Raw genomic sequence first — 22,127 nt, 5'->3', positions numbered from 1 at the left:
ACTACCTAAAGTGTTATGGGGGAAATCTCTTCATGTGAAAATCCTAAGCAGTCCAGTGTAATCTTTTCTAGAGTGAATAAAGTGTCCAGAATTTCCCAAACTCAATATCTGAACAAATACTTTTTATATGCTCCCCAAGGCAAGTGAGAGCTGGAATTTAGTTTAGTTTTTGTGTGGTGTGTTTTGTGGTTGTTTGTTTTGTTTTGTTTTGTTTTTGTGTGTATGTGTTGTTGCTGTTGTCTAAAACATATCTAGGAATAAACTAAAATTTCTTCTGAAAAAACATTGCAGACACTGGCTCAGAAAACAGACCTCCAGTTTCCTGTACTCCAATTCTGTTAAGGAATGAAATGGTATACTGGGAATATTTTGAGAACTACACATGGAAATCTGACAGTCTGTCTTGTCCTGTAACCTGAAAAACCTTAATCTAATTTTTTTTTCTTGAAGACTTAGTTTTGCAATTTTACCATTCTCTAAAATGTTTGTTTCTCAAATGACCAAAAAGAAACAAGCAAGCAAACAAACAAAAACACACACACACAAAAACATAATGAATATAGCATCATTATACAGCTAGATCACTAGCAGAGTTTGAAACACTTGCTAAGCAGTACAAGGCTGCTTAGACCTACGCAGGCAGCACCCTGGAACAGTTATAGACAAAATGTTACTAGCATGTGCCTTCAAAAACTTTTAAGAGATTTTGAATCTAAGATACTCCTAAATAAGTAGGAATTTCTTTTATTGGGATTTTTTTTAATAGAAATAAGCAGTAGTCAAGAACAAATTAACTTTGAGACCATTGATCTACTTCAGGTTTTATTTTCCCAACAACAGTTGTGAAGTACACAGTACATAATCTGCAATAACTGAAAAAAAAAAAAAAATTGGTCTCTTCCTTGTCCATTTATTGAACTTTAATTAAAGGGTATTCTGATCAGAAGGAGCCACAGCAATGAAGAAAATAGATGTATTTTCCTTTGGAAAAGAGTTACAGGTCCTGTTTGTAGTTTTAGCTGTGTATGTAAAGTACATATCGAACAGGAGTCTTGACAGGAAATGCAGATGCGTACAGTGGCTTCAGAGCATATCACAGCATGCTAATTGACATGTGAAAATAGCAATTATGTGTAATTCATAGTTTAGTTCAATTTATTATTGGGAGTAGCATTACTGTAGTAATTAGAGGCAAGCTGTGGACCAAATTCTCACTGTGCTTAGTGCTCTACAAAAACCGAGCATAAAAGTGCTACAAAAGCATTACAATATAAGTACAAAACAAGTGATGAATGCACAAGAAAAAGGGGCAACAAAGATACAGTGAGAAACTGTTGTTCAAAGTGGTAAGTGGGACTTCTGCTATTTTAACAGTGTAATTATTGTCAAGCTTTTAGTACACATTGCAACAGAGGGGTGTTTGGTGGTGGAGTATCAAGAAAGATAGCGAACGTGACTCATGATTTATGAAGATCATCTAGTTGATGAAGTGGGAAAAGCTGGAAAGAGATGCAGGTGTGGATGAAAAGGTCACTCGGCCTCTTGGAGCTAATTAGAGATGAAAGCTGAGGTGTGAGTCCTCTGTAGGACTATGAAATAAAGGTAAGTAGTTTTGTCTTTTATCCTATAGGGAAGTCAGACCCCATAATGGGATTAAAAGAGAGTAAATGGCATGGCTGATTGAATGATTTAGGAAAATTATCATTCTCTCAATGATAAGCCACCAAGTAAGCAGGACAAGGACTGTATTAGCTAAGGCCAAAGAAGCAGGATGAGCATATTAATGGGTGAGTAAGAAAGCAATAAGTTAGAGATAACAACTGTTTCCCAGTAGAAAAAAGAGGATAAAATACTAGTTTGAACAGAGAAGTTGTTTAGGCAGCTGAGGGGGTTAGACATGCATAGGTTTGTTTGGGATCAGACAGAACTTTTCTTTGGGCTCCCATTACTCTTTCAGGCTTCTACTCCAGGTGAAGATGAATTCATGGAATTATCAAATCACAGAGTGGTTTGGGTTGGATGGGACCTTAAAGAGCATTCATTTCCAACTCCCCTGCCATGGGCAAAGGCACCTTCCACTAGACCAGGTTGCTCAAAGCCCCACCCAACCTGTCCCTGAACACCTCCAGAGATGGGGCATCAGCATCTTCTATCAACAATTAATTGATATGAACAAAAAACGTACTTGTAGTTGTGGGTTTGTTTTTTAAACAGTTTTCTTTGTAGAAACTGCTATTTTTGCAGAAATTTTCCAAGACAGAACAGTCTGGGAAAGGACCAAACAAGGAAACTTTCTTGGTTACACTAAACTCAGAGGACATTTTAATTGGCTGCACTGCTCCTGTTGGCTGTACTAGGGAGGTAAGACAATTTTCCAGCTGTGCCAAGTTAGCCTTGTCAGACAGAGCAAATGAAATACCAAAAACTATGTGGCAAGGGAATTATGCAACAGAGCTGATTTAAATGTATATAGCATCGAGCACCTAATGTAGACTGGCATTGTAAATCTTGGGCAATTTGACTACAAGACATGCTAGAAGTCATAAGAATGGCTTTTCACCATTCAGGAGAGCATGAAATATGATGCAGAAATATTTTTATCTGCAAATTAAGAAGTGTAAATACGGTTCCCCTATTTTCTTATCTTTTAGATGGTGTAGTTACATCTGTGGACAAGTAGAAAATTAATTGATTGTAAGGCTGTCAACTTAGTCCAAAATAGCTGCCGAGAAAAGATTGTGCCTGGAAAACTTTAAATAGGAGAGTGATTTGTGTGTTCTCTTGGATTTGATTGTGGTCTGAGACATAGCTCCTAAGCAGAGTGTCTGCAGTGGAGTAATAGTAGTTTGAGCTAGGCTGCAGTTGGTAAAACTAAAGGGAACCAGAAACTGCAGCATAAGGCAGAGTTGAGGGCTCAAAGCCAGGAAAACCAAGTCCTTCCTACAGTCCTAATGGAAAGGAAACTCCATTCCAGGTCCTTACCGTGAAGGAAACTCAAAGCTGAACTTCAGGATATGAAGCTAACTGGAGGGCTGTGTGAGTAACTATAGACATTTGAGAGGTTTTGACTACCTCCCGGATGCTGTTCATATAAGCTGGGATCTGATGAAAGAGAACTTCTTTCTACACAGCTCCCCTCTGTCTTCAGTAAGAAACAGATACAGAGGAATATGCAATAACAATGTTATTCCTGAATAATCAAAGCCTATTAGTAATTCTATAGGAACTGCTTGTATGCACATGTCCTGAAATGAAAATAAATAATTGGAAGTAGTCTTACCATCAGTGGAAGAGGGCTGGCTGATCTACCTTCATATACCTGTGGCTGAGTGTTTACTGAACTGTGGACAGATTGTAAATTCCCATTGTAGCTTACCCCACAGTTACTTGCTTCTCTGCCCACACACCTCAAGGTATGTTTTATGTGAGGCTCCCTTCCCATCTTCCCTGCTGTCTGGATGTAATTCTGTTCACTTTTGGCAGATTGTGACACATTAATCTCTGTCCAGCCCTATCCCTTACAAGTGGAGAAACAGGATGATCAGGACACTTAAGACTGTGGCTTGTAGAAACCATGACTGTCCTAATCATAAGGCAACAATAGGTGTTGGGTAAATTCTTATACTGTGTTTCATCACCTAATACATACAGTAGAGCTGACAAATCTCAAGTTTTCTACCTGGAATTCATTGACATCTCAAGACTTAAGAGCTGCATACAGTTCCATTTTGCTTAATTACGTGCATAGTTTACAACAGCACACTGTTACTATTTAATAGTGTGGAATACTCAGCATCTGGAAACAGGTGCACGTGCTCTGTGATTTAATGTAGAAACATGCCGTTTTTCAGTTAATTCATATTTATCCTGTTGGAGAGCAGTTGCCATTTTTCAAGCCAGTAGAGAAGGGTCATGCTTTTAAAACATGGCATTAAATTAGGAGAAGGTGCATTCAGGACTTGGATCACATCATAGCTGAATTCCCATAATCAAATTAGAAAAAATACAAAATGTGCTATGAGTTCACCAGAACATATGCTTCTCTAAAAATAGCGTGTTTGGCACTATGATAATCAACTTATTGTTCAGAGTCCTTGTCAGAATCAAGAAGGGGAAGGAATGTGAGCACTGACAGCTACTCAAGTCATGAGAAAAATAGCATAATGTACTTATTTTATCATGAATTATCTAAAATTGAATACAATTTTTAATGATGAAAATTAGCAAATGCAGAAGAATAAATATTTTTTCCCAAGAATTTTGGTACATATAATACCCCAAACCTGCAACACTTAAACATAAATGAATATATATTTTTGGATGAAAGCTCTGATCTTGTTGGAAGTTGGTGTTAATGCCAGTGACTCTCTTGTTTTGGTTTGGCTTTTTGCATTGGGCTGGTGTTCTACTTACAGTTAAAAAAAAAAAAAAATAAATTAGTTTTTTAAAGAAAATTCCCCAAAGGTAAATACCTTATTTTCAAGGATGATTGTTGAAAAGAGTTACCCTGAGACCAAGAATCAATATATAGAGTCTAAAGTTCTCTTTGATAAACTGATTCAATGATAAATTAACATTTATTTTGTTGTTGCTGCCTTTTTTTAATGAATTTTTATCATTTTTCTTTTTCTTTTCACTTGTTGAACAAATGTGATTTCTCAGACTGAATATAACAGATATCTTTATATCCTGGAATATTCCTTTTTCCTGTTGGGCATGATTCCTATGGAATTTCAAGTTTTAATAAAGCAAATTCATAATATTCTACATTGTGTGATCACTACAGATTCTGGTTACTGCTTGCTCCTTAGATATTTAATACATGGAAATTATTTCTTTTTGAATGCAGGCTTGTTACTTCATATCTTTGGCATGTGGACTTTTTCTTTTTGCTTGAGATTCATTTTTTTTTCCAAAATTATTTTTATTCTTTAATCATTTTATCCTCAAGGGAAAAAATGTGCCTTTCCTCTTCTTTTATTCCTACAGTAACATTTTAGCTCTACGTTCAGGATATTTATTTGACCTTTCATATCTCCAACATCTAACAACATTTGTTTCATTAGCTTTTGTAAAGACAAATGACCTTTTAACTCTTAAAAAAAAAAATAAAAAAAATCCAAAGATCCATTTTCCTCTTTCTTTGCTCTCTTTTCTTGCTATAGAGATAAGCTTTGCTCTTTCCTTCTACTTGCTTTAAAGACTTAAGGTGAAACCCTAGCCCTCATTAAGCCAGGAGAAATATTTCTGCTGACTTAGTCATGTCCAGATTTGACTGTTGGTTTCATTATGAGGGCAACACTGTTGCCCATATTTACTACCACTGGAGGGAATGGTGTCAAGCTGTGACAGAGGAGGTTCAGGCTGGATATCAGGAAGAGGCTTTTCACTGAGAGGGCTGTCGCACAGTGGAACAGGCTCCCCAGAGATGTAGTCATGGCACCAAGCCTGTCAGAGTTTAAGAAGCGTTTGGGCTGTGCTCTTAGTCATATGGTCTGAATTTTTGGGGGTAGACCTGTGTGGTGCCAGGAGTTGGACTCGATGATCCTTATGGGTGCCTTCGAACTTGAAATATTCTATGATTCTATGATACTCTTAAAGAGCTCAGTGTTTACTTTGCTTTTTTATCCCTCTTTTCCGTGAACTGTAAGCATGAAGTTTTTTGTTTTTACTCTTGGTAAATTGTGGTTCTGTGACTAGAAGAATTGCTTCAGAAGATACTAATTGAGATTATCATCCGAGTTGGAAAAAAAAGGTTCCTCTAAAAAAAAAAAAGTCAACATGTGGCTTGTTATTCAGAATTGGGAAGCACTATAATTCTTCATAAAATGAAACACGAGTAAGTCAGTTATTGTGGAATGTGCCTGGGGTGTATCGGATTTACATACAAAATCATCTGTCTCTTGCAGAGAACAGAGTCTCAGTTTCTGGAAGGTAGATTAACCAAGTAGCTCTTTTGGTAGGTGAGGAGTCACTCAGTGCATCTCTACTGGGGAAAAATATGAGCTTTGAAGACAAAATCTACAGAAAATGGAAATTGTCTCATGGAACTATCAATAAAAGAAATGTTTCAATGATTCTTAGGTATACCAGGTGATTCAAAGAATATTTAGTTAATTTACTATAAGCACAAAATGAGACAGAATGAGAGGGTGAGAGAGCACTGTTATTACCTTCTCAGGTTGAATTTGTTTATTATACACACTTGAAGTGTGCCGTCCTGTTTTCTTGTGAAAAATAGTAATTATGTCAGAAAAACGCATACAAAAGCAAGACCTTGTAGTCCAGTGAAATTTTAAGGGACAAAAAATAACTCTCTTTTTTCTCTGAGGTTCCTAGTTAGATGTCTAATTATTTGTTATAAGAGGTACATCTGTGTATTCCCATGACAATGTTCATATGATTTATTTCAGTTGATTCCTTTGGGAAGATGAATACATAAATAATTAAACTATATATAAACTGTGATTCAGAACTCTCATTTTTTTACTGTGGTGGTCTGCCTATGCAAAATGACAGACTGGCTATGTAACAGATACATGAAAAAATTAAACACTTTCTGTGCTATAACACTTGCTTTTAATCATAGAATTTCTGTGGGCAAATCTGAAAGATCTGGCTCCTAAATTTTATTTTGTTTAAAAATAAGGGAAATTTATTGGTATTCCTGCTATAAATGTGTATATGTTTTAGCTCATTTTAATGGTTCTCTGATGAAATGTATAGCTATCTTGCAGGGACTCTGGTATCAACAGGTGGGAAAATTAATCTCTGTATAACACGATGCAATATTTTTGTCCTGATTTCTCTGGTAAAACATCTTAGGATCTGGATTTTATTTGCCTCTGTTGTCTTATTTTCAATTGAAATTGATAAATGCTTTAAAAAAGTTAAAAAAAAAAAAAAGAAAGAAAATCCTTTCAGTATTGTTTTAGGATGTGCTAATGTAGACAAACTATTAAGAGTAAGAAAAGTCACTGCAGCATATCCTGTTGTATGGTGTATATATCTACAAGCACGTATTGTAGGTAGCAGCTCCCCAAAACCCTCAAAAAGCCATCTGCTCTTCAACTATAGTGTTGCAAATAGATGAAAGTCTTCTAGACTAACAGCAATTGGAAATTGGCCCCCCTCCTCCCTTCCCCCCCGAAAAATGCTGGTTCAATAGAAAAGGGGCTGGTCTTCGACTTGGGACCTGTAAGAAGTGAAGAACATCATCATGCCCTTGGGCTGCAAGGCTGATTGTGTGGAAAAGTCCCTCTGCATCTGTCTGGTGCTTACATTTGTGGCTGTTTCTTAGCCCCCTTCCAGCAGTTTGTAGCTCTATAGAAATTGAAAAATTGCTCTTTTCAAGTGTTGCAGACCCCTTGTGGGGTCTCAGAAGTAAGAGCCAAATGCACTTCTCACCAATGTGGTGAAAAGTGGAACCATCATTGCAAAGCTTCTTTGTGCTTTTTCTGATTTCTAATAAGTATAGCCAAATATATTGTAAATATTTTTCCACAATTTCTTTCATGTAAACAAAAAATCCTATAGATGACTGAATTAACTTAATAGGGATGGGTGACTGTGTGACTGGAGTTTGGCTTCTTGAGTGTATGAAGCAGGTTGACTGGTTTATTGTATCAATAATTCATTTTACAATGTTTGGTGAATTTTTTTTTTTTTGGTCAAATCAAATCTTTTCCCACATTCTTCCACCCTTGATAATGACAAGCAGTTCATGGTCTATAATTCATGTTGGCTTGTCGTCATGAAATACATGCTCTCTTTCACTCCCAAAAGCAATTGTTAAGATAACATGTTACTAAGGAGTGTTAAAGGTTTAAATTTACTAGGAGGTGGGGTTTTAAACATTTATTTTTTGTCTGTGGGTGTGCTCATCATAGAGTTGTTTATAGAAGTACAGAGTTTTTTTTTAAATGCTGTAGTGATAGAAAACTCTGCCTGAACTAGACCAAGAAAAGTCCATCTCTAGACTACTCCAAGTCCCTTCATACTATATCAGGGTTTTATTCATCTGCACGGTATCTGTAGTAGCATCAACTCAGCTCTGAACCAGGCAGCATATGTCAACCACCCTAATTCTATCTCTCTTGAGAAAATGTACTACTGAAACTGTGTCCAGTTTTATTTTAAAAGGAATTCTGGTGAAACCTGTGTAGGAGTAGAAGATACAGTTGATGCTTTCTTATTGACTCCTGTAACCTCAGTTTCCTTTTTGCTAGATGGCACACAATGAACACAGGCTGTCTGTGATATTTACTCCTGCAAAAACTGTATGTGCACATCTCTTTTCCTCATGTGCATTTATCTGGAGGTCCTAAGCTTGCTGTTGCTTAACGGTGCTGGGAGTAAGTCCAATTTTTATAGGGCAAATGCAGAAGGCTCATTACAGACTTTTCTCAAACCTGCCTCCAAGAGATCCTTGCTCCAATGTCTCCAAACCTAGGAAATCTCAGTCTTTAGACATTACCATGAAATGTGGATGGCCTGTGATGTCAGTGAGGCACAGCATGCTCCAGCTGTGTTAGGATAGTCTTGGTTAGCTCCCAGGAAAGGAAACTGTACTATCCAAAGATCTGAGATGTCATGGGCTTTTCTTGTGAAGCAAAGTAGCTGTTGGAGGGTTCTAGCCCCCTTTGGCTTGCTGATGCTCCTTGGGCTTCATGTGGAGTTCTATAGCTTTGTTTTGGTACCAGTGTGGACCTTACTGTCACCAGAAATAAGGCTAAGTGAGCATAAATGACCTGAGCATGTAGTAAATCCTCTAACTTGAGGATCATGGTTTTGCTCTTGTTTTTCTCTTTGTTTTTCTCTTCTCCAAAACCCCAAACTCAGCTAGGAATAATGACTTGAAAGAGGAACCACTAAGTAGAAGTCTGTGGACTGTGGTAAGTGGCCACCATGATCTATTTTGCCCTTAAGTTCCAAAGAATTAGGTTGATTGTATGCATCCAATTTATAATCACACTCTTCTGCAAAAGGAGTTTGTTGCCACCCCTGCCTTTCGTAATAGTCCTGATGGGTTAAATGGTTGAAGAAACTGGTTTATTTTGTGTCTACATATTTTTACATTTATCTAAGGGAAGAATGTGTAGAATAAAAATATTGCATTTAGAAATATATTCCTGTTTTCTCTCTTACTCTATTTAATGTAACTTGGCCATAACTTTGCATTAAGCTACGTTTAAGGTCTGGTATATATCCTCCCTAGATCACATTCTCAAAAGACAGCAGTCTGTATTGTTCCTTTGATTTCAGTGGAGTATGCCAATTTATATATCAGTTGTATAGGGAAGTATAATGAAGGGTATGTTCATTCAAAACCAAAATTGAATACCTTTCAATCTGTCCTTACCCTCTGTCCTCTAGAATAAACTGGAACTAATTGCATTGATTCATTTTTTCTTTTTGCAGGATACTGAAAATGTGCATTACTTTGGGATATATTATTTGGACTTAGCATAAATTTTACACTGTCTGTTTGTCATTCTTCATCATGCCTGCTGTCAGAAATGCATCAGGAGACAAAAGCAAGCCTAATTGGCTCCAGGGAGGCTGAAGGTAGGCTGTGACCTGAAATGAGGACTGTTCTCATAATGAGAGGCAGCTGAAAGATTATGTATGAAGAGCCACTAAAATAGATTCCCTGGCTCTTTTTCATAAACCAGCAGATGGTAGCAGAGTCTACAGATCTCAGAGAAGGCAATGTACATTAAATACTGTAACTGCCCTCATTCATTTGCCATTCATCTTTACTTGTCAGCCTCTTTGTAAGTGCCTTCTCTAGTGCTGACCCTGAAATTGCATCATTTAATCTGTAATCATATATCGCCAACATTTCCCCTTTGTATTGCATATCAACTGCATTAATTCTGCTGCACTGTGGACCACTGATAGCTGTAGGCATGTCTCTGTAGAAAAGAGAGATTCATAAAATGGAATAGAGGTAAGACGAATGGCTGACTTGCTGGTTTGAAGGAGGTGGGGAGAAGAGGGAGGAAGTGAGAGGAAAGAGGCATGTGGACATAGATTTGTCAGTCTTTTCACTCTTCTTTCATGTGTACCTCAAATTATAAATGGCCTATTACTAATACTTAGGAGATGCCAGAGTGCTGAGCCCCTGGCATAAGAAAGCACAGAGAAGACACAGGTCCTGCTTTACAGAGTGTAGTATTTAAACAGAGGTGCTGTGCATAGAAATGAGCCAGAAGAATATGCTTTCTGAGTTGAGACCAGCCGGTATAATGAATGTGTGAGAGTATTTCTAATTAAATGGGATTCATGGTGTGTTTTTGAGATGGGATTTGAAAGGGGAGGCAGAAGGCTTTAGTTTGTGAAGAAGTGGGGGGGACCTAGTATCCTTGAAGACTCATGTATTTTTGCCTGCTCTTGAGTCTGTGCCCAAGGATGGCAGGGCTCAAAAGTTCAAATATTGTCAACAGTTAGTCATGTTGAAACTGCTGTTGAGATGGGAGCTACATGCTGTGAGCCTGTCTGCAGTGACTGGTGAAAAATATGCTTTCAGGAGACACTGACAGACCAAGGAACCCAACATGCCAAAATGATTAAGTCAAATATATCATTTTATCTCTTGATCCACTTTTCCTCTGAAGGATCAGCCACAAGATAATAAAGCATCCTGAAAACAGCATACATGAAAAGACAGCATTGTAAACTGCACGCCTACATAAGGGATGCAAAATGCTCAGTTTGATGTCTGTTTCCGTCATATTGGACAATCACCTCTGTGGCCCTGGAAAAAAAGGTTTGTTTTTTTTTTTTTTTTTTTTTTTGGTTGTTTTTAACCTCTTGCCCATGGCCCGTAGCAAGAGTCGGGGAAGTGCTTTCTTTTTAGAGGTGTTATAACAGTTACAAGCTCTAGATGGTGCTATGGAATCACTATATTGTGGCCTGCCTTTTTTAATGGTCTCTTACTGTTTTTTTGGCTTCTACAAAATGTAGGGAAAGCAGAGCAGCAAAATGAAGTCAGCAAGAAACCTACCAAATAAAAAATAAAAAGGTCATAGATTTTTGTTTCAGATTCCATGTTTAGATTAGCTTTCATTCATGTATAATGGGCTAGATGTTCTAACAGTGCTTAACACATCAGGTTCTAGTATTAATGAGTTATGCTGTAGCGAGCCAACGTTTTCATTACATTTACTGGCAAGAAAAGAAAAAAGAAAAAATTAATGCAGGATTCCCTAAGAGAAAAACAGTTTCTTTCTTGTGGTTCTGAGGTTTTTTGCTTGTTGTGATACATATGCACAGTCTGCATGAGCATCTGTGCACACGTGTAACTTTGGAGGCATTCTGTACTGTGAGGATAAAAGTTTTCTGCCAAAGTCAGCAGACAGGGTCCTATGTGCAGGTGTGGGAACATTAATTCAAAAAAAAAAATTATAACAACAGAAACTGCTATCCATACACAATTGCTCATGACCTCTTGCTCCAGAATTTAGTAGTAAAGGGGAACCCTTCACCACTCCTGACACCAGGAGGGATCTATGCTCTCTACAATAGTGGAGTGCGAGTCCCCAGCCATTTGTCTGTTCTGTTCTAAGCACTGCCATGCTGAGCTCAGAGAGACAGTAAGACAACTAATTTAACTAATTTAAGACAACTATTTTCTACAGAGCAACAATAAAATATCCCTGAGTATCTAATAAATGCTGTAATATGATTTTTTTTCAGACTGCTAAAGAAAAATAAAATACAAACCCTAATGCATTTGCTTTATTCCTAGACATTTTAATTCAAAATCAAGGTTTTCTTTGAAACTCTTGTGCACATAATCACACTAGAACTCTGTAAAACTCCAGTTGAGACAATAAGTGAATCGCAATTGGTACATTTTATTTTCCAAATGTTATTTTACCATATATCTGGTGCTTCTTACTGTTATACAAACTCCTAGTCTTAACCAATGGTTATTAAAATACCCGCAATTCCTGACAATCAACCAAAAGTAAAAACTCTAGGCTGACCCCAGCAAAATGAAGATAACTGGATCAAAGAAAAAAAGTCAAAGAGTAGTTGAAGTTTTGTCCTTGGAAATTCCTATGAGAAATTAGGTGTATATGTTATTAGGGGAGTCTGTAAATAATCAGTAAAAGGAAATGTTTATTTGAGAGGAGGAAAGGTCTAATATAATATAGACATTAATGTTGTCTCTATTTGTGAATGCCTCGATATTTTATTTTATTGCATGATGGGCAAGGGGCAATAGTTGCTCTCTGTCACAGATTTCTGAAATGTGGGACATATGCTTTCAGCAATGGGGAAAATTCATTATATATTTCTAAAATTTAGCCTCTTCTACCTTCATAATGTGAGCTTTCACTCTAAGCCTGCATGTGCTGTCTCTGTTCTATATTGATTTTATACTTATCAGTCTCATCGGTGTAATATTTGGGAGCCTTCCAGTAACTTTTTTGACAATGTAACTAACATCTGTGATCATTTCTCCCAGGAATAGATTCATGTTGAGTGTAATGCTTGGGTTTCTGATGTATGCAGAGCTGTAAGTGTAGTATGCAAACTTGAAGATGTCTTTTTTATCCTTTGTGTTCTGCGTTGCCTTTTTTTTTTAAACTCACACAGTCCCAAGGCTACTTCTGATATTTTTGTTTGTTTGTAATTTGTGTCATTCTGAAAATTGTATATGAAAAGGCTGTACTTGGAATGTGCGCGTGTAGTAGTTTATTAAAAATATCGCTTGAATTTTATTCTGTGATTAAAAACTTGAAAAATACTAAATTCACATGAGAGAACAGATAAGAAAGATGAGATGCAAAAGCTACCCAGAAAATTAGAAGAAAACGAAGATGTGGTATCTTTCTGGGTAGGTTTATGGGCACAGATTCAACAGCTGTGCAATGTTGAAGAATAAAGTGGTTATAGGTGCCAGCTTTATACAGCAAGTTCAAGACTGCATGGCTATATACTTGGGTGTGTTTGAGCCTTCCTAAATTCTTTGTCTGTTTCTCTATGACCAGCTAGAATGTTTTCAGCTGATACAAAACAATAACAACTGTTTTGGCTGCCTCCTTCCTTTTCCAGTTTTTGGTGTGGAATTCATTATGTGACTGTTTTGAGTTTGAAGTGCAGCAAATGTGAAAAGCTATTGATCAGAACTTCAAATGATGATCAGTGTTCAGTGGTTGCCAAACATCAGTGTATGAATTTATTTGATTCCACATGCTTAACATTGAAGGAAATAGTAAAGAAACAGAGAATTAATTGGGCTGAAGGTATTAAATCTGATAATTATTCTAGGGTAAAATGTAAACATTTGCAAGAGCTGTTAAAAGCAAGAGAGAAAAGCCTTCCAGTCACCTTAATGTGTGGGATATCACTTTCTTCACATTCTTGGAGATCGAAAATGCCATTGAACGAAACTTTGCCTACTGAAGCAGAAGAGCAGAGTATTGTTTGATCTTTCAAGGGAGACGTGTTTGATGCTGTTGTCATCAAACCTCAGCTATAACGATTAAATCTGTGTTCAAGGCCTTTGAAGTTCAATTCAGTTAAATCAGGAACAATGTTTGTTTGTATTTGATAACAAAATAGTCATGCTTTTGTGCCATGCACACAGATTTTATCTGTAAATATACATACGTTTATAGGTGTATGTATGTGCATTATATGTGTGTGCATCTATATATGTATCTCTGCATTTGGAGAAAGCATAGTTTTATTGCCACTCCTATGCTTAATATGCAAAATATGAATCAAGATAATGAAATCTTTCAAAATGGGAGAAATATTAAGTGCTCTTCTGTGTGTTAGCAAGTATGGCCACATTTTTCTGTACAGATTTGCAGCACTGGAGTTATCATACCGGATCAGATGTGCAGTCTATCTGATCCTCGTTCCCAGGGGCAGCCAATACAGGATGCTTCAGAGAGAAGTGGACGAAACTCTATCCACACCATTTTGAAAAAAAAATGCATCCTTAATATTAATGCAAAACCCTGAAGCACAGTCTTATTTCTTATTCAAAACTCTGTTTAAGAATTAACTCTTAGAAACAGGGATGGTCTGATTTACCATATAACTGTATCATTTCCACATGATCACAGAAAATAAGGCTGGAGGAGTTGAGAGGTGCTATAAGTCATCCTTTCCATCCCCAGGGTAGACCAGCTATATCCTGGGCCATTCCTCACAGGTGCCTTGATGTTCCTGAAAACAAGGTAAGCAACAATGTACACTCCACAACCTCTAAGACCAGGCCTTATTTTGGTGCTTTACTATCTCAACAGTCTCTAGATGATGATATAATAAAAATAAAATAAAAATAAAATAAACAATAGGGCTAGTGGCATAGTGTTTCGTGTGATTATTTATTTCCACAGGCACACCAAATTATTCCTTCTTTCATCAGCAGTCATGTGTCCTCTCATGTAGTGTAGAGGAGCAGTCTAACAGATAGGGGAGCAAAACTGCTCATGGGTGCTCCATAATAAAAGTGACTGGAGCCATTGAAAGTGGTAGTGTTGAGGTGTTGTCTCCTGCCACATGCTTATTGCTCCTGCTCCAGTACAGGGATGGAGAAAGGGAAGATGAGTCACATCTTGCAGGGTTCATGTTGCAGCCTGGTGAATTGGCTTAGTACGATACATTTCTGTCCTGGTTTTGGCTGAGATAGGCCTGTGTGTGTCTGGACTATGACGGTCTCTAAGTTCAACTTCTCTCAGTACCACAATGTAAAGTGTTCAACATATTTGCCAGGTTGATTCATGGGTTTGAGATTAGCTCTTTACTGTGCTTTGCCAACATGTTTTTTTTATTATTATTAGTTTTATTTATTTATTTATTTATTAATGCTTAATTAGCACTCATGTTAAACTAAACCATGTAGATGTTTCCATCTTGTCATGTTACTTCCTTCAAAGCGGTAGAGAATTAAAAATGATGGGCTGAGAGTCTTTTCTTCCTGTATTTTGTCTTACGTGGTTTTTAGTTTTCCCTAAACCACTACCAACTTCTCTGGCTATTTAGAAGATGATATGCTTGGTGTAACAACAGCGAATTAAGCTTCAGAAAACACTTAATATCTATTTTGAAATTGTGAGGGTGTACAAATGGAGCTAGGCAGCTCTGTTTATATGATTTATATGACCTGATATTAAAATTTCATGTAGTTACTTGGTTAATTGAATTTAAATAAATGGGTGGTTTATTAAGCTGTTTATTAAACTGGGGCACTCTTTGAAATCAAGGAATCCTAAGGTCAAATTATTTTCAGACATCTACATTTAGGTATGATTCCTTAAAATGAGCTACTCAGTGCTTTGAAAATGTAGTGAAGAAAAAGTTGTTGGTTGGCTTGATAGACCAGTAAGGAACTGTGATTTCTATCTGTCATCTAAGCAAAAGTGCCCCATTCTCCGTTGACATTCTAAGGATAGAAGCAGCTCGTGGAGATGTAATTGTATATTGCCTACCTGGAAAATAAAGACTATTCATTTTGGGTGTTAGTATGGGAAATTATTTTTTTTTAATCAAGATGGAAGAAAGTCAAATCACCTTGTTCCTATATTAATGGGAAAGAAGATTCAAAACCCGTGACTGTTCTGCAGGTCTGGGTGAAAAAAAAAAAATTAATCTCAGCAGCCCAATAAATTGTGTGTTTTATTATTTGGTATTCCTCACATAAAAAGAACACAAATGAAAAGGCCTGACCTTTTCATGGGCAGCAGCAGAGCTCTGACAATAGTCAATACTTACAGCTAATAGTTGTGCAATTTAAGATCTGCTGTATAATGATACATTTGTAAACAATTTTTTTTTTCTCTTTTCCTAGAGCAATGCGAGTAGCAAACTACTGGCAGTAGGTATAAAAATAAAGTATTGCTTTCCTGATGGTTGTTATCCTCAGTCCTATAATTAGAGTTGTGCTGAACTATCCAGGGAAGATGCTGATAAGGGAGCCAAGAAAAAATAAATAGAAGGGAGCAGACAGTCATAGTCTTCCTGTTGGCCTGAGCACTGCACTAAGCAACCCCTGTGCTGTTCTTCACTGATGCTCTTTTGACAAAAAATGTAATATGGAGTTTTTGGAAAATATTGCGGTGCTTGGGGACCATGAGGTACTTTAAAAAAAAAACAAAAAAAAAAAACCATGAACTGAAATGAAACATGATGTGTTGATGTAACTAGGCATCTAGCAACGTCCAGATGGACTGACAAGATTGGAGAAATTCAAAACCACATTTTAAAATAGAAATCTTCCCCTTCCCCCTGCTTAACCCACTTTTCAATGCTTTTTTTTTAAGTATTTATTTCATTTTATTTATTTATTTATTTTTCTAATGACATGACTTCCCGTTTCCCTACCGGTAGAAGTCAGCAGACACTATTTCAGGACCTGCACATCTGGTGCCTCATAAAGGGATGTGCCAGAACCATCCAAAATGTTTAAAAGAGTGCTTAGACCAAACACCTGCTATCAATTCAGGTGTAGAGAGTGAAAGAACCCAATTAGAAATAACTATGGGGCCAAACTCTAGCAGATGTTCAATTACCCTTGCTACCTACCTTGTGACTGACTGAGGGTGCAGTTGGTGTTGCATACATGCATCGTTTCAGGACTGGTTTTGAGTTTCCATGTGTAGTGCCAGCTGCACTCATTGATCCTACCTCTTGCCTACAGCTATCCTGTTTGGGATGCCTTATTGCATAAGGAGGAATTTGGGTGCATTTTTGTTTGTTTGTTTGTTTTACTTCGTAAGTTAAATATGGAACATAGTAGAGCTGGGCAAAATTTAACACTATCCTTCCAGCATTATTCATCTGGGTAGAAATGTTTCTTTACTCGCAGAAAGGCTTACATTTTACCTCTTTAAGTTATCCTTAAGCAATGTGGAAATGTGGCTTTGGCTCCTGACACCTGTGCTGTGAGGTACAGCTCTTTGTGTGTTATACCTGAAAGGTGTAACTATTGCTTTATTAAAAATGAGAAGAGATTCTGGACAATGACTTAGTGCACCTCCCTTCTTCAGTTTGACTCTAGGTCATTGCAAGGAATGATTTCAGTACTTTGTCATTAGCTTAATCTTTTAACAAATTAAAAAAGTATGTTCTATCCTGCCAGGGTAGAAAAATTACTTTTTTATCCCTGCACAGCTGCAATTGAGAGAAACAGAAATTTAATATTGCTCCTAAATGTAGATCTAGGCTGGAAAGATGCCAAAGTCTCAGGGTAAGGGTAAAAACTTGTTTGCTTTTGACAGGAGATAGGCTTTAAATTTACTTCATAAGTTGATGGGTTATGAAATGGAGTTCTGGAAAGCTAGCAGATGGGAATTAATTTTTATTGCTAAAATTGTGTGTATGATGTTGGAAAAACAACCGGTATACAAAAGAGTGCCCTGTCAGTGGAGTAGAACACTTGGCACTGAACTGGTTACAGCTTTTTCATCCTCAAAAAGCTAATGAAAAGATGACTCTTCCCTCCTAGGGAAAAGCAGTAGATTTGCAAATAAGTGAAACAAAAGAGAGCCTACAAACTCTCTTTTAGGAAATGTAATATTTTTAAGTAATTTTGAAAGAAAATGCTTCATTTTTGTCATATTTTAACATTCCTTATCACCCATCCAGGGTGATAAGATGCATCAATCTCAACTCTAGCTATTATAACCTTGCAAAAGTTTCCTTTTAGTTTTGGAGAGCTGAGGAGAATTGTAAAAACACCTTGATGGGGTGCAGAAGCCTCAGGGAGGCTAGAAAGGATGGCAGGTTTCTTCTTGTTGTGCAAGGACCACATTCATTAACAATGGTTGTCAGTAGCATTTCATTCCTATGGGCTGCTCTTTTCATTGTCCACCACCATCTGAGTCCCTAGGAGAACTGATATGTGAAAAGAAGTGATTCAGCTTCACAAAGGAATGAGGAAGCTGGTTCAGTTTAAATATGAACAGTACCAAATCTTCTCTTGACCTTGTCCTTTTCCTAGCCATCTGGTTTTCCCAAATTGTTGTGCATCTCTGCATCCCTTTTCTCCAAGCTCTGTGTTTAGATGTCCCGGAATTCATTTGGTGGTTTGAAGAGACAAACACTTGTGGCACAGCTTCTAAGGTACAGCCATCATTTGACCTTATGTTTCATTGATTTTCTCTGTGTTCAGTTTTGGTCAGAACAGGGTGGTGTATCTTGTGCTTTCACATCACCTTTTACTTTCTTTCTTGCCTCCCCATAACTTTATAAGGGCAATAATTAGAAAAGCATATTCATATGAGAAAAATATATGTACATTTCACTGTTTACATGTATTAAAAGTTGACTGCAATTCCTGCCACATCTGAAAGAGATTAAAAAGGAAAATCTTTGTATGCTTTTCTGAGTAGTTAATATGTGCAGCGCTTCAGTGCTTTAGTTACTACCTTACTCAGCACTCTGTCACAGTTTTTATTGGTAACAGTGGTACCAAAGATGAAACTAATGCAGCAGCAGGCAGGAAAGAGCAAAGAAAGAAATGGGAGATACTGTCTGATATGATGCTTCTGATGTGATGCCAATGCCAACCTGCTCTCCCCCCACCCCCACCCCCACCCCCCCAAAAAAAAAACACACCAACAACAAAAACTAAAAGCAACCTACCTAAATAATAACGGGCAAGGAAAATCTTCAGTGTGTTTTTAAAAGGTTAAAGAAAATATTCAGAAGCTGCCCTATCAGAAAATGTAATTTCAAAAATGTTATTCAGAAAACAAACAAACAAAAAATTCCTCAAACTTGGCTTTTTTGTTTTTGTTGTCATTTTAGTCTTAGCAAAGACTGAAGCCATGTGGTTCATATTTGTCTTTGTGTATGGGGCAGTGAGCAGGAGAGGAGGGAAATATTTTTAAGAAAAAACAAAGCTCTTAGAAAGATTTTTTTTTTCACATGAATAAACAAATATCAGTGATAAAAGTTGTGAAGCTGATCATTCTGGCTTAATAAGTGTCAAAGATGCCCTGAAAAGGGAAGATTGGGAAGGGAAGTGGTTGCTAGTGAAATTTCAGATAAAATTTTACTACTATTCATCACTGCCTTCTTTAATTTCATGAGCTTTTCCTGGGAGAGAGAAAAAAAAAAATTTAGCAGTTCACATATGCTGTTTTGCAGCTGAACTTGAAATGTGCCGAGTAACCACAGCTGAAGGTGGTGGGAGTTACGCAATCTCAGCATCTTTTGGGATCTGGCTCTGTGTACACATTCACTATGCAAACAGCTAATCAAGTTTCAAGAGTGATAGCAAGAAAAGTTTGTTCTCCTTCCTCCAAAACCAGATAATTTCCTAGGATTTATTGAGTCAAATGTTGTATTTATGATGTTCAGTTCCTCACTTAAACAAAACTAAACACTTAATTTTACACTTCATACCTCCAAAAAGGAGGGTGAATAATTTATAATGAATAATTTTATGAATTTTGCCTTTTTCTCTTTATGAATTATCCACAAGAGGTTATGACTTCTCAGAGGTACTTCCACTCAGAATGAGTCACTGAATAATTCTTGGTCTACAACAATTTGTTGTGAGGTTTGATATTTAATTTTTCAGCTGTTCTGATTGGACTCATTGACATATATTATAGTTGCCGACTCAATATGTAGATGTCCTAAAATGATGCTTCCAGACTGACTCATCACACGCTACTTCAGCACTTTCTATAACTTGACTTTTTTGTTTGCTATTTGTTTAGAAAACTATTGTCAGCAGGCTTCTTTTTGGTGCCATTGATTGAAAAAGATAAACTTAGATAAAATCATCAGTTAGTGATCTTGATGGCCCACATAATAAGGTTGAGAAGTAGCTAATGCTATGAAAGCTTGCATGCCTCTTGGTAGAGCAGTGCATTGTAACAACATCCTTGAATTTTTGAAGCTGAGGCAGAGAAGATCTTTTAGCCTCATACAGCTCTTGCTACTACCTGGATCAATATCTAGAAGGTCAATTACTGTCCCTCATCAAAGCTGTTTTCTAAATGAATTTACATCATGATAGGTTGCGGTTAGAACAAAAGCATAGCTAGTGGTTACTTTTCTTCCCATAGGTGTCTGAATACTTAGAACTGCCTCTGTTTACTACGTTAGCTCCTTGATGCGACTAGTTATAGCATCCTAGTGTCAAAGACTGATATACAGTGTTTGTCTGTCTCTGAGGGACTAATAAGGGCTTTGGTAGATGTCAAGCTTTCAAGATAGATGGACAGCCATTAATCCAAATGTTTTGGCTTTTTATAGCAGAAAGAACAAATACCCAGTGCATTCTGGAGCATGTCAACGTGTTTGTATTTCTACTGGCATTCTTTAAGTCTTATCCTGCAGCAAACCATCAGAATAAAACAGGTTGCCGAGTTATATAGGTAGATTTATTCTTTAGTCCTCAATCCCTTTTGTGATATGAGAATGTTTATTAACAGGACTGCCAGAGCAGCACAGCTGGTGATCTGGAAAGCTGTTAATATGAGAAGAGCCTTAATTTGTTGATAAGCTCCAGAAAAAGCAGATAATGACTCATGTAGTTGCTGAAGACATAATTACATATCATCTATATCCCTTATAGAAAAGGGAAAGTTTCCTGCTTATACATAGACAAAGAATATGTTAGACTTTTTTTTTTTTTAGAGGTTCAGTTGGTGCTTGAACTATGTGTATGTTAGCAATCAAATCCAGGAAATTTTACAGATAACTCAGTGTGTCAGGATTTGAGGACCAAAGATTTTGACATTTGGACTTAGGTGTGTTATGTATGTGCCTTCATTTATTGATTAGCCTTTTGATTATGTTTTAGCACTATACAAAACTTCTGTATGTACTCCATATTAATCCTAATGCATATTCCAGATCATGATCATGGAAGGATCATATATGTCCTCTCTTTTTATACATATATAAAGTTCTATCAGGAAAACCTGTGGATATAGGTTTATGCAAAACAGTTGAGCATGGTGTTGTGTGGACTATACAACCAAATTTTATGATTTTGTTAAACTAGTACAATTTAAGTAGAAATGTTGAAAACAAGAAATGATTTCCTGAGCTGATACAAATCAACGTTTCATCTAACTGGTCTCCAATTCCTCGCTGTTCTGCAATAAAAGGAAAGTTTTTTTTTTTTTTTTTCAAGAGAAAATATAGATCCACGAGCTGTGTCATTGCAAATATCAGCTGTTGGACCAGATGCCTTCTTCTAAACGCTAAAGGCATGGTGACTGTTTCAGTGTGATCATCCATGTTCAGACCATAGGATTTCCTGGGATGGGAGCTATATGAAAGCATAGGGGTATGTGCGTGTTTGTGCATGTGCATGCATGCTTGTAAATGGGGAGGACAGGACGAATGAATTTGTTTTGTCCATGGGGCAAAAAATACAGTTTGAAATTTGAAGAGAAAAAAGGTTTTACCAGTATGAGAAAACAGCTGGTATGTGACAAGGTTAATAGATCTTATTTAAAACAGGAAGATTGGTATTATTAAGACATTATCTTGAATGGACAGCTAATGGCAAGTAGCATGGACAGACTATCAGTAGACTCTTCACTTCAAATACATGCACTCATATGCATAGATGTGCACACACATCAAACAAAGACTGAAAACATGACTGTAACTACTGCATTTTGAGTTGCACCCGGGGAAATAATGAAGCTTGTCTATTTTATGTGAAAATTTGAAGTTTTTCCAAAGTATATGAATGGAATAGACCTGTCTGCCAAAGCATCTAAGAGAACCATCTCTTCAGAGCTGTTATTTCTCCTTTTTATTATCTGCAGACAATTTCCATTGTGCATAAAATAGCCTGAGTCAGGAGCATCAGATCAGAGATCACCTTTTTGCACCCAGCTGCTGAAGCTGTTGTTGTACTCTGGAGACATTTATTTAACCAAAGTAACAGGGCAGTGATCGCTGCAGAGAACTGGAACTTCCTTTCTTCATTCAAAGAACTAAAGTTGCTATTGTTGTAAAAATATCGAAGTAATTCTTTTCCACCAAAGGAACACTAGGTAAGATAAATAATGTCATTTCTCCTTTTACAGAAGGGTCTGATCCAAAGTAGTTCAATAAATTTGTTAAGTGGCTATGACTTCAACAAACCTGAAAGGTCTGAGAGTGCCTGAATCATCTCATGG

General features: G+C 37.0%; 1 long non-coding RNA gene across 2 annotated transcripts in view; it reads left to right on the top strand.

The window, feature by feature from the left end:
* The window catches only part of LOC310896472, a 360,334-nt gene that overhangs the window by 88,282 nt on the left and 249,925 nt on the right, over positions 1–22,127 (top strand). The window contains exons 2-5 of one of the 2 annotated variants that reach the window (XR_014581512.1): positions 9,421–9,567; positions 10,620–10,771; positions 14,145–14,204; positions 21,771–22,001. The exons of the other annotated variant lie outside the window; for it this stretch is intronic. This is a non-coding gene — a long non-coding RNA (uncharacterized lncRNA). The remainder of the gene's footprint in view (positions 1–9,420; positions 9,568–10,619; positions 10,772–14,144; positions 14,205–21,770; positions 22,002–22,127) is intronic. 2 annotated transcript variants of the gene reach the window in all.

Source organism: Anser anser (genome assembly GCF_964211835.1).
Source record: "Anser anser genome assembly, chromosome: 3".
Taxonomy (NCBI): domain Eukaryota; kingdom Metazoa; phylum Chordata; class Aves; order Anseriformes; family Anatidae; genus Anser; species Anser anser.
This window is presented reverse-complemented; position numbering and strand designations above follow the sequence as displayed.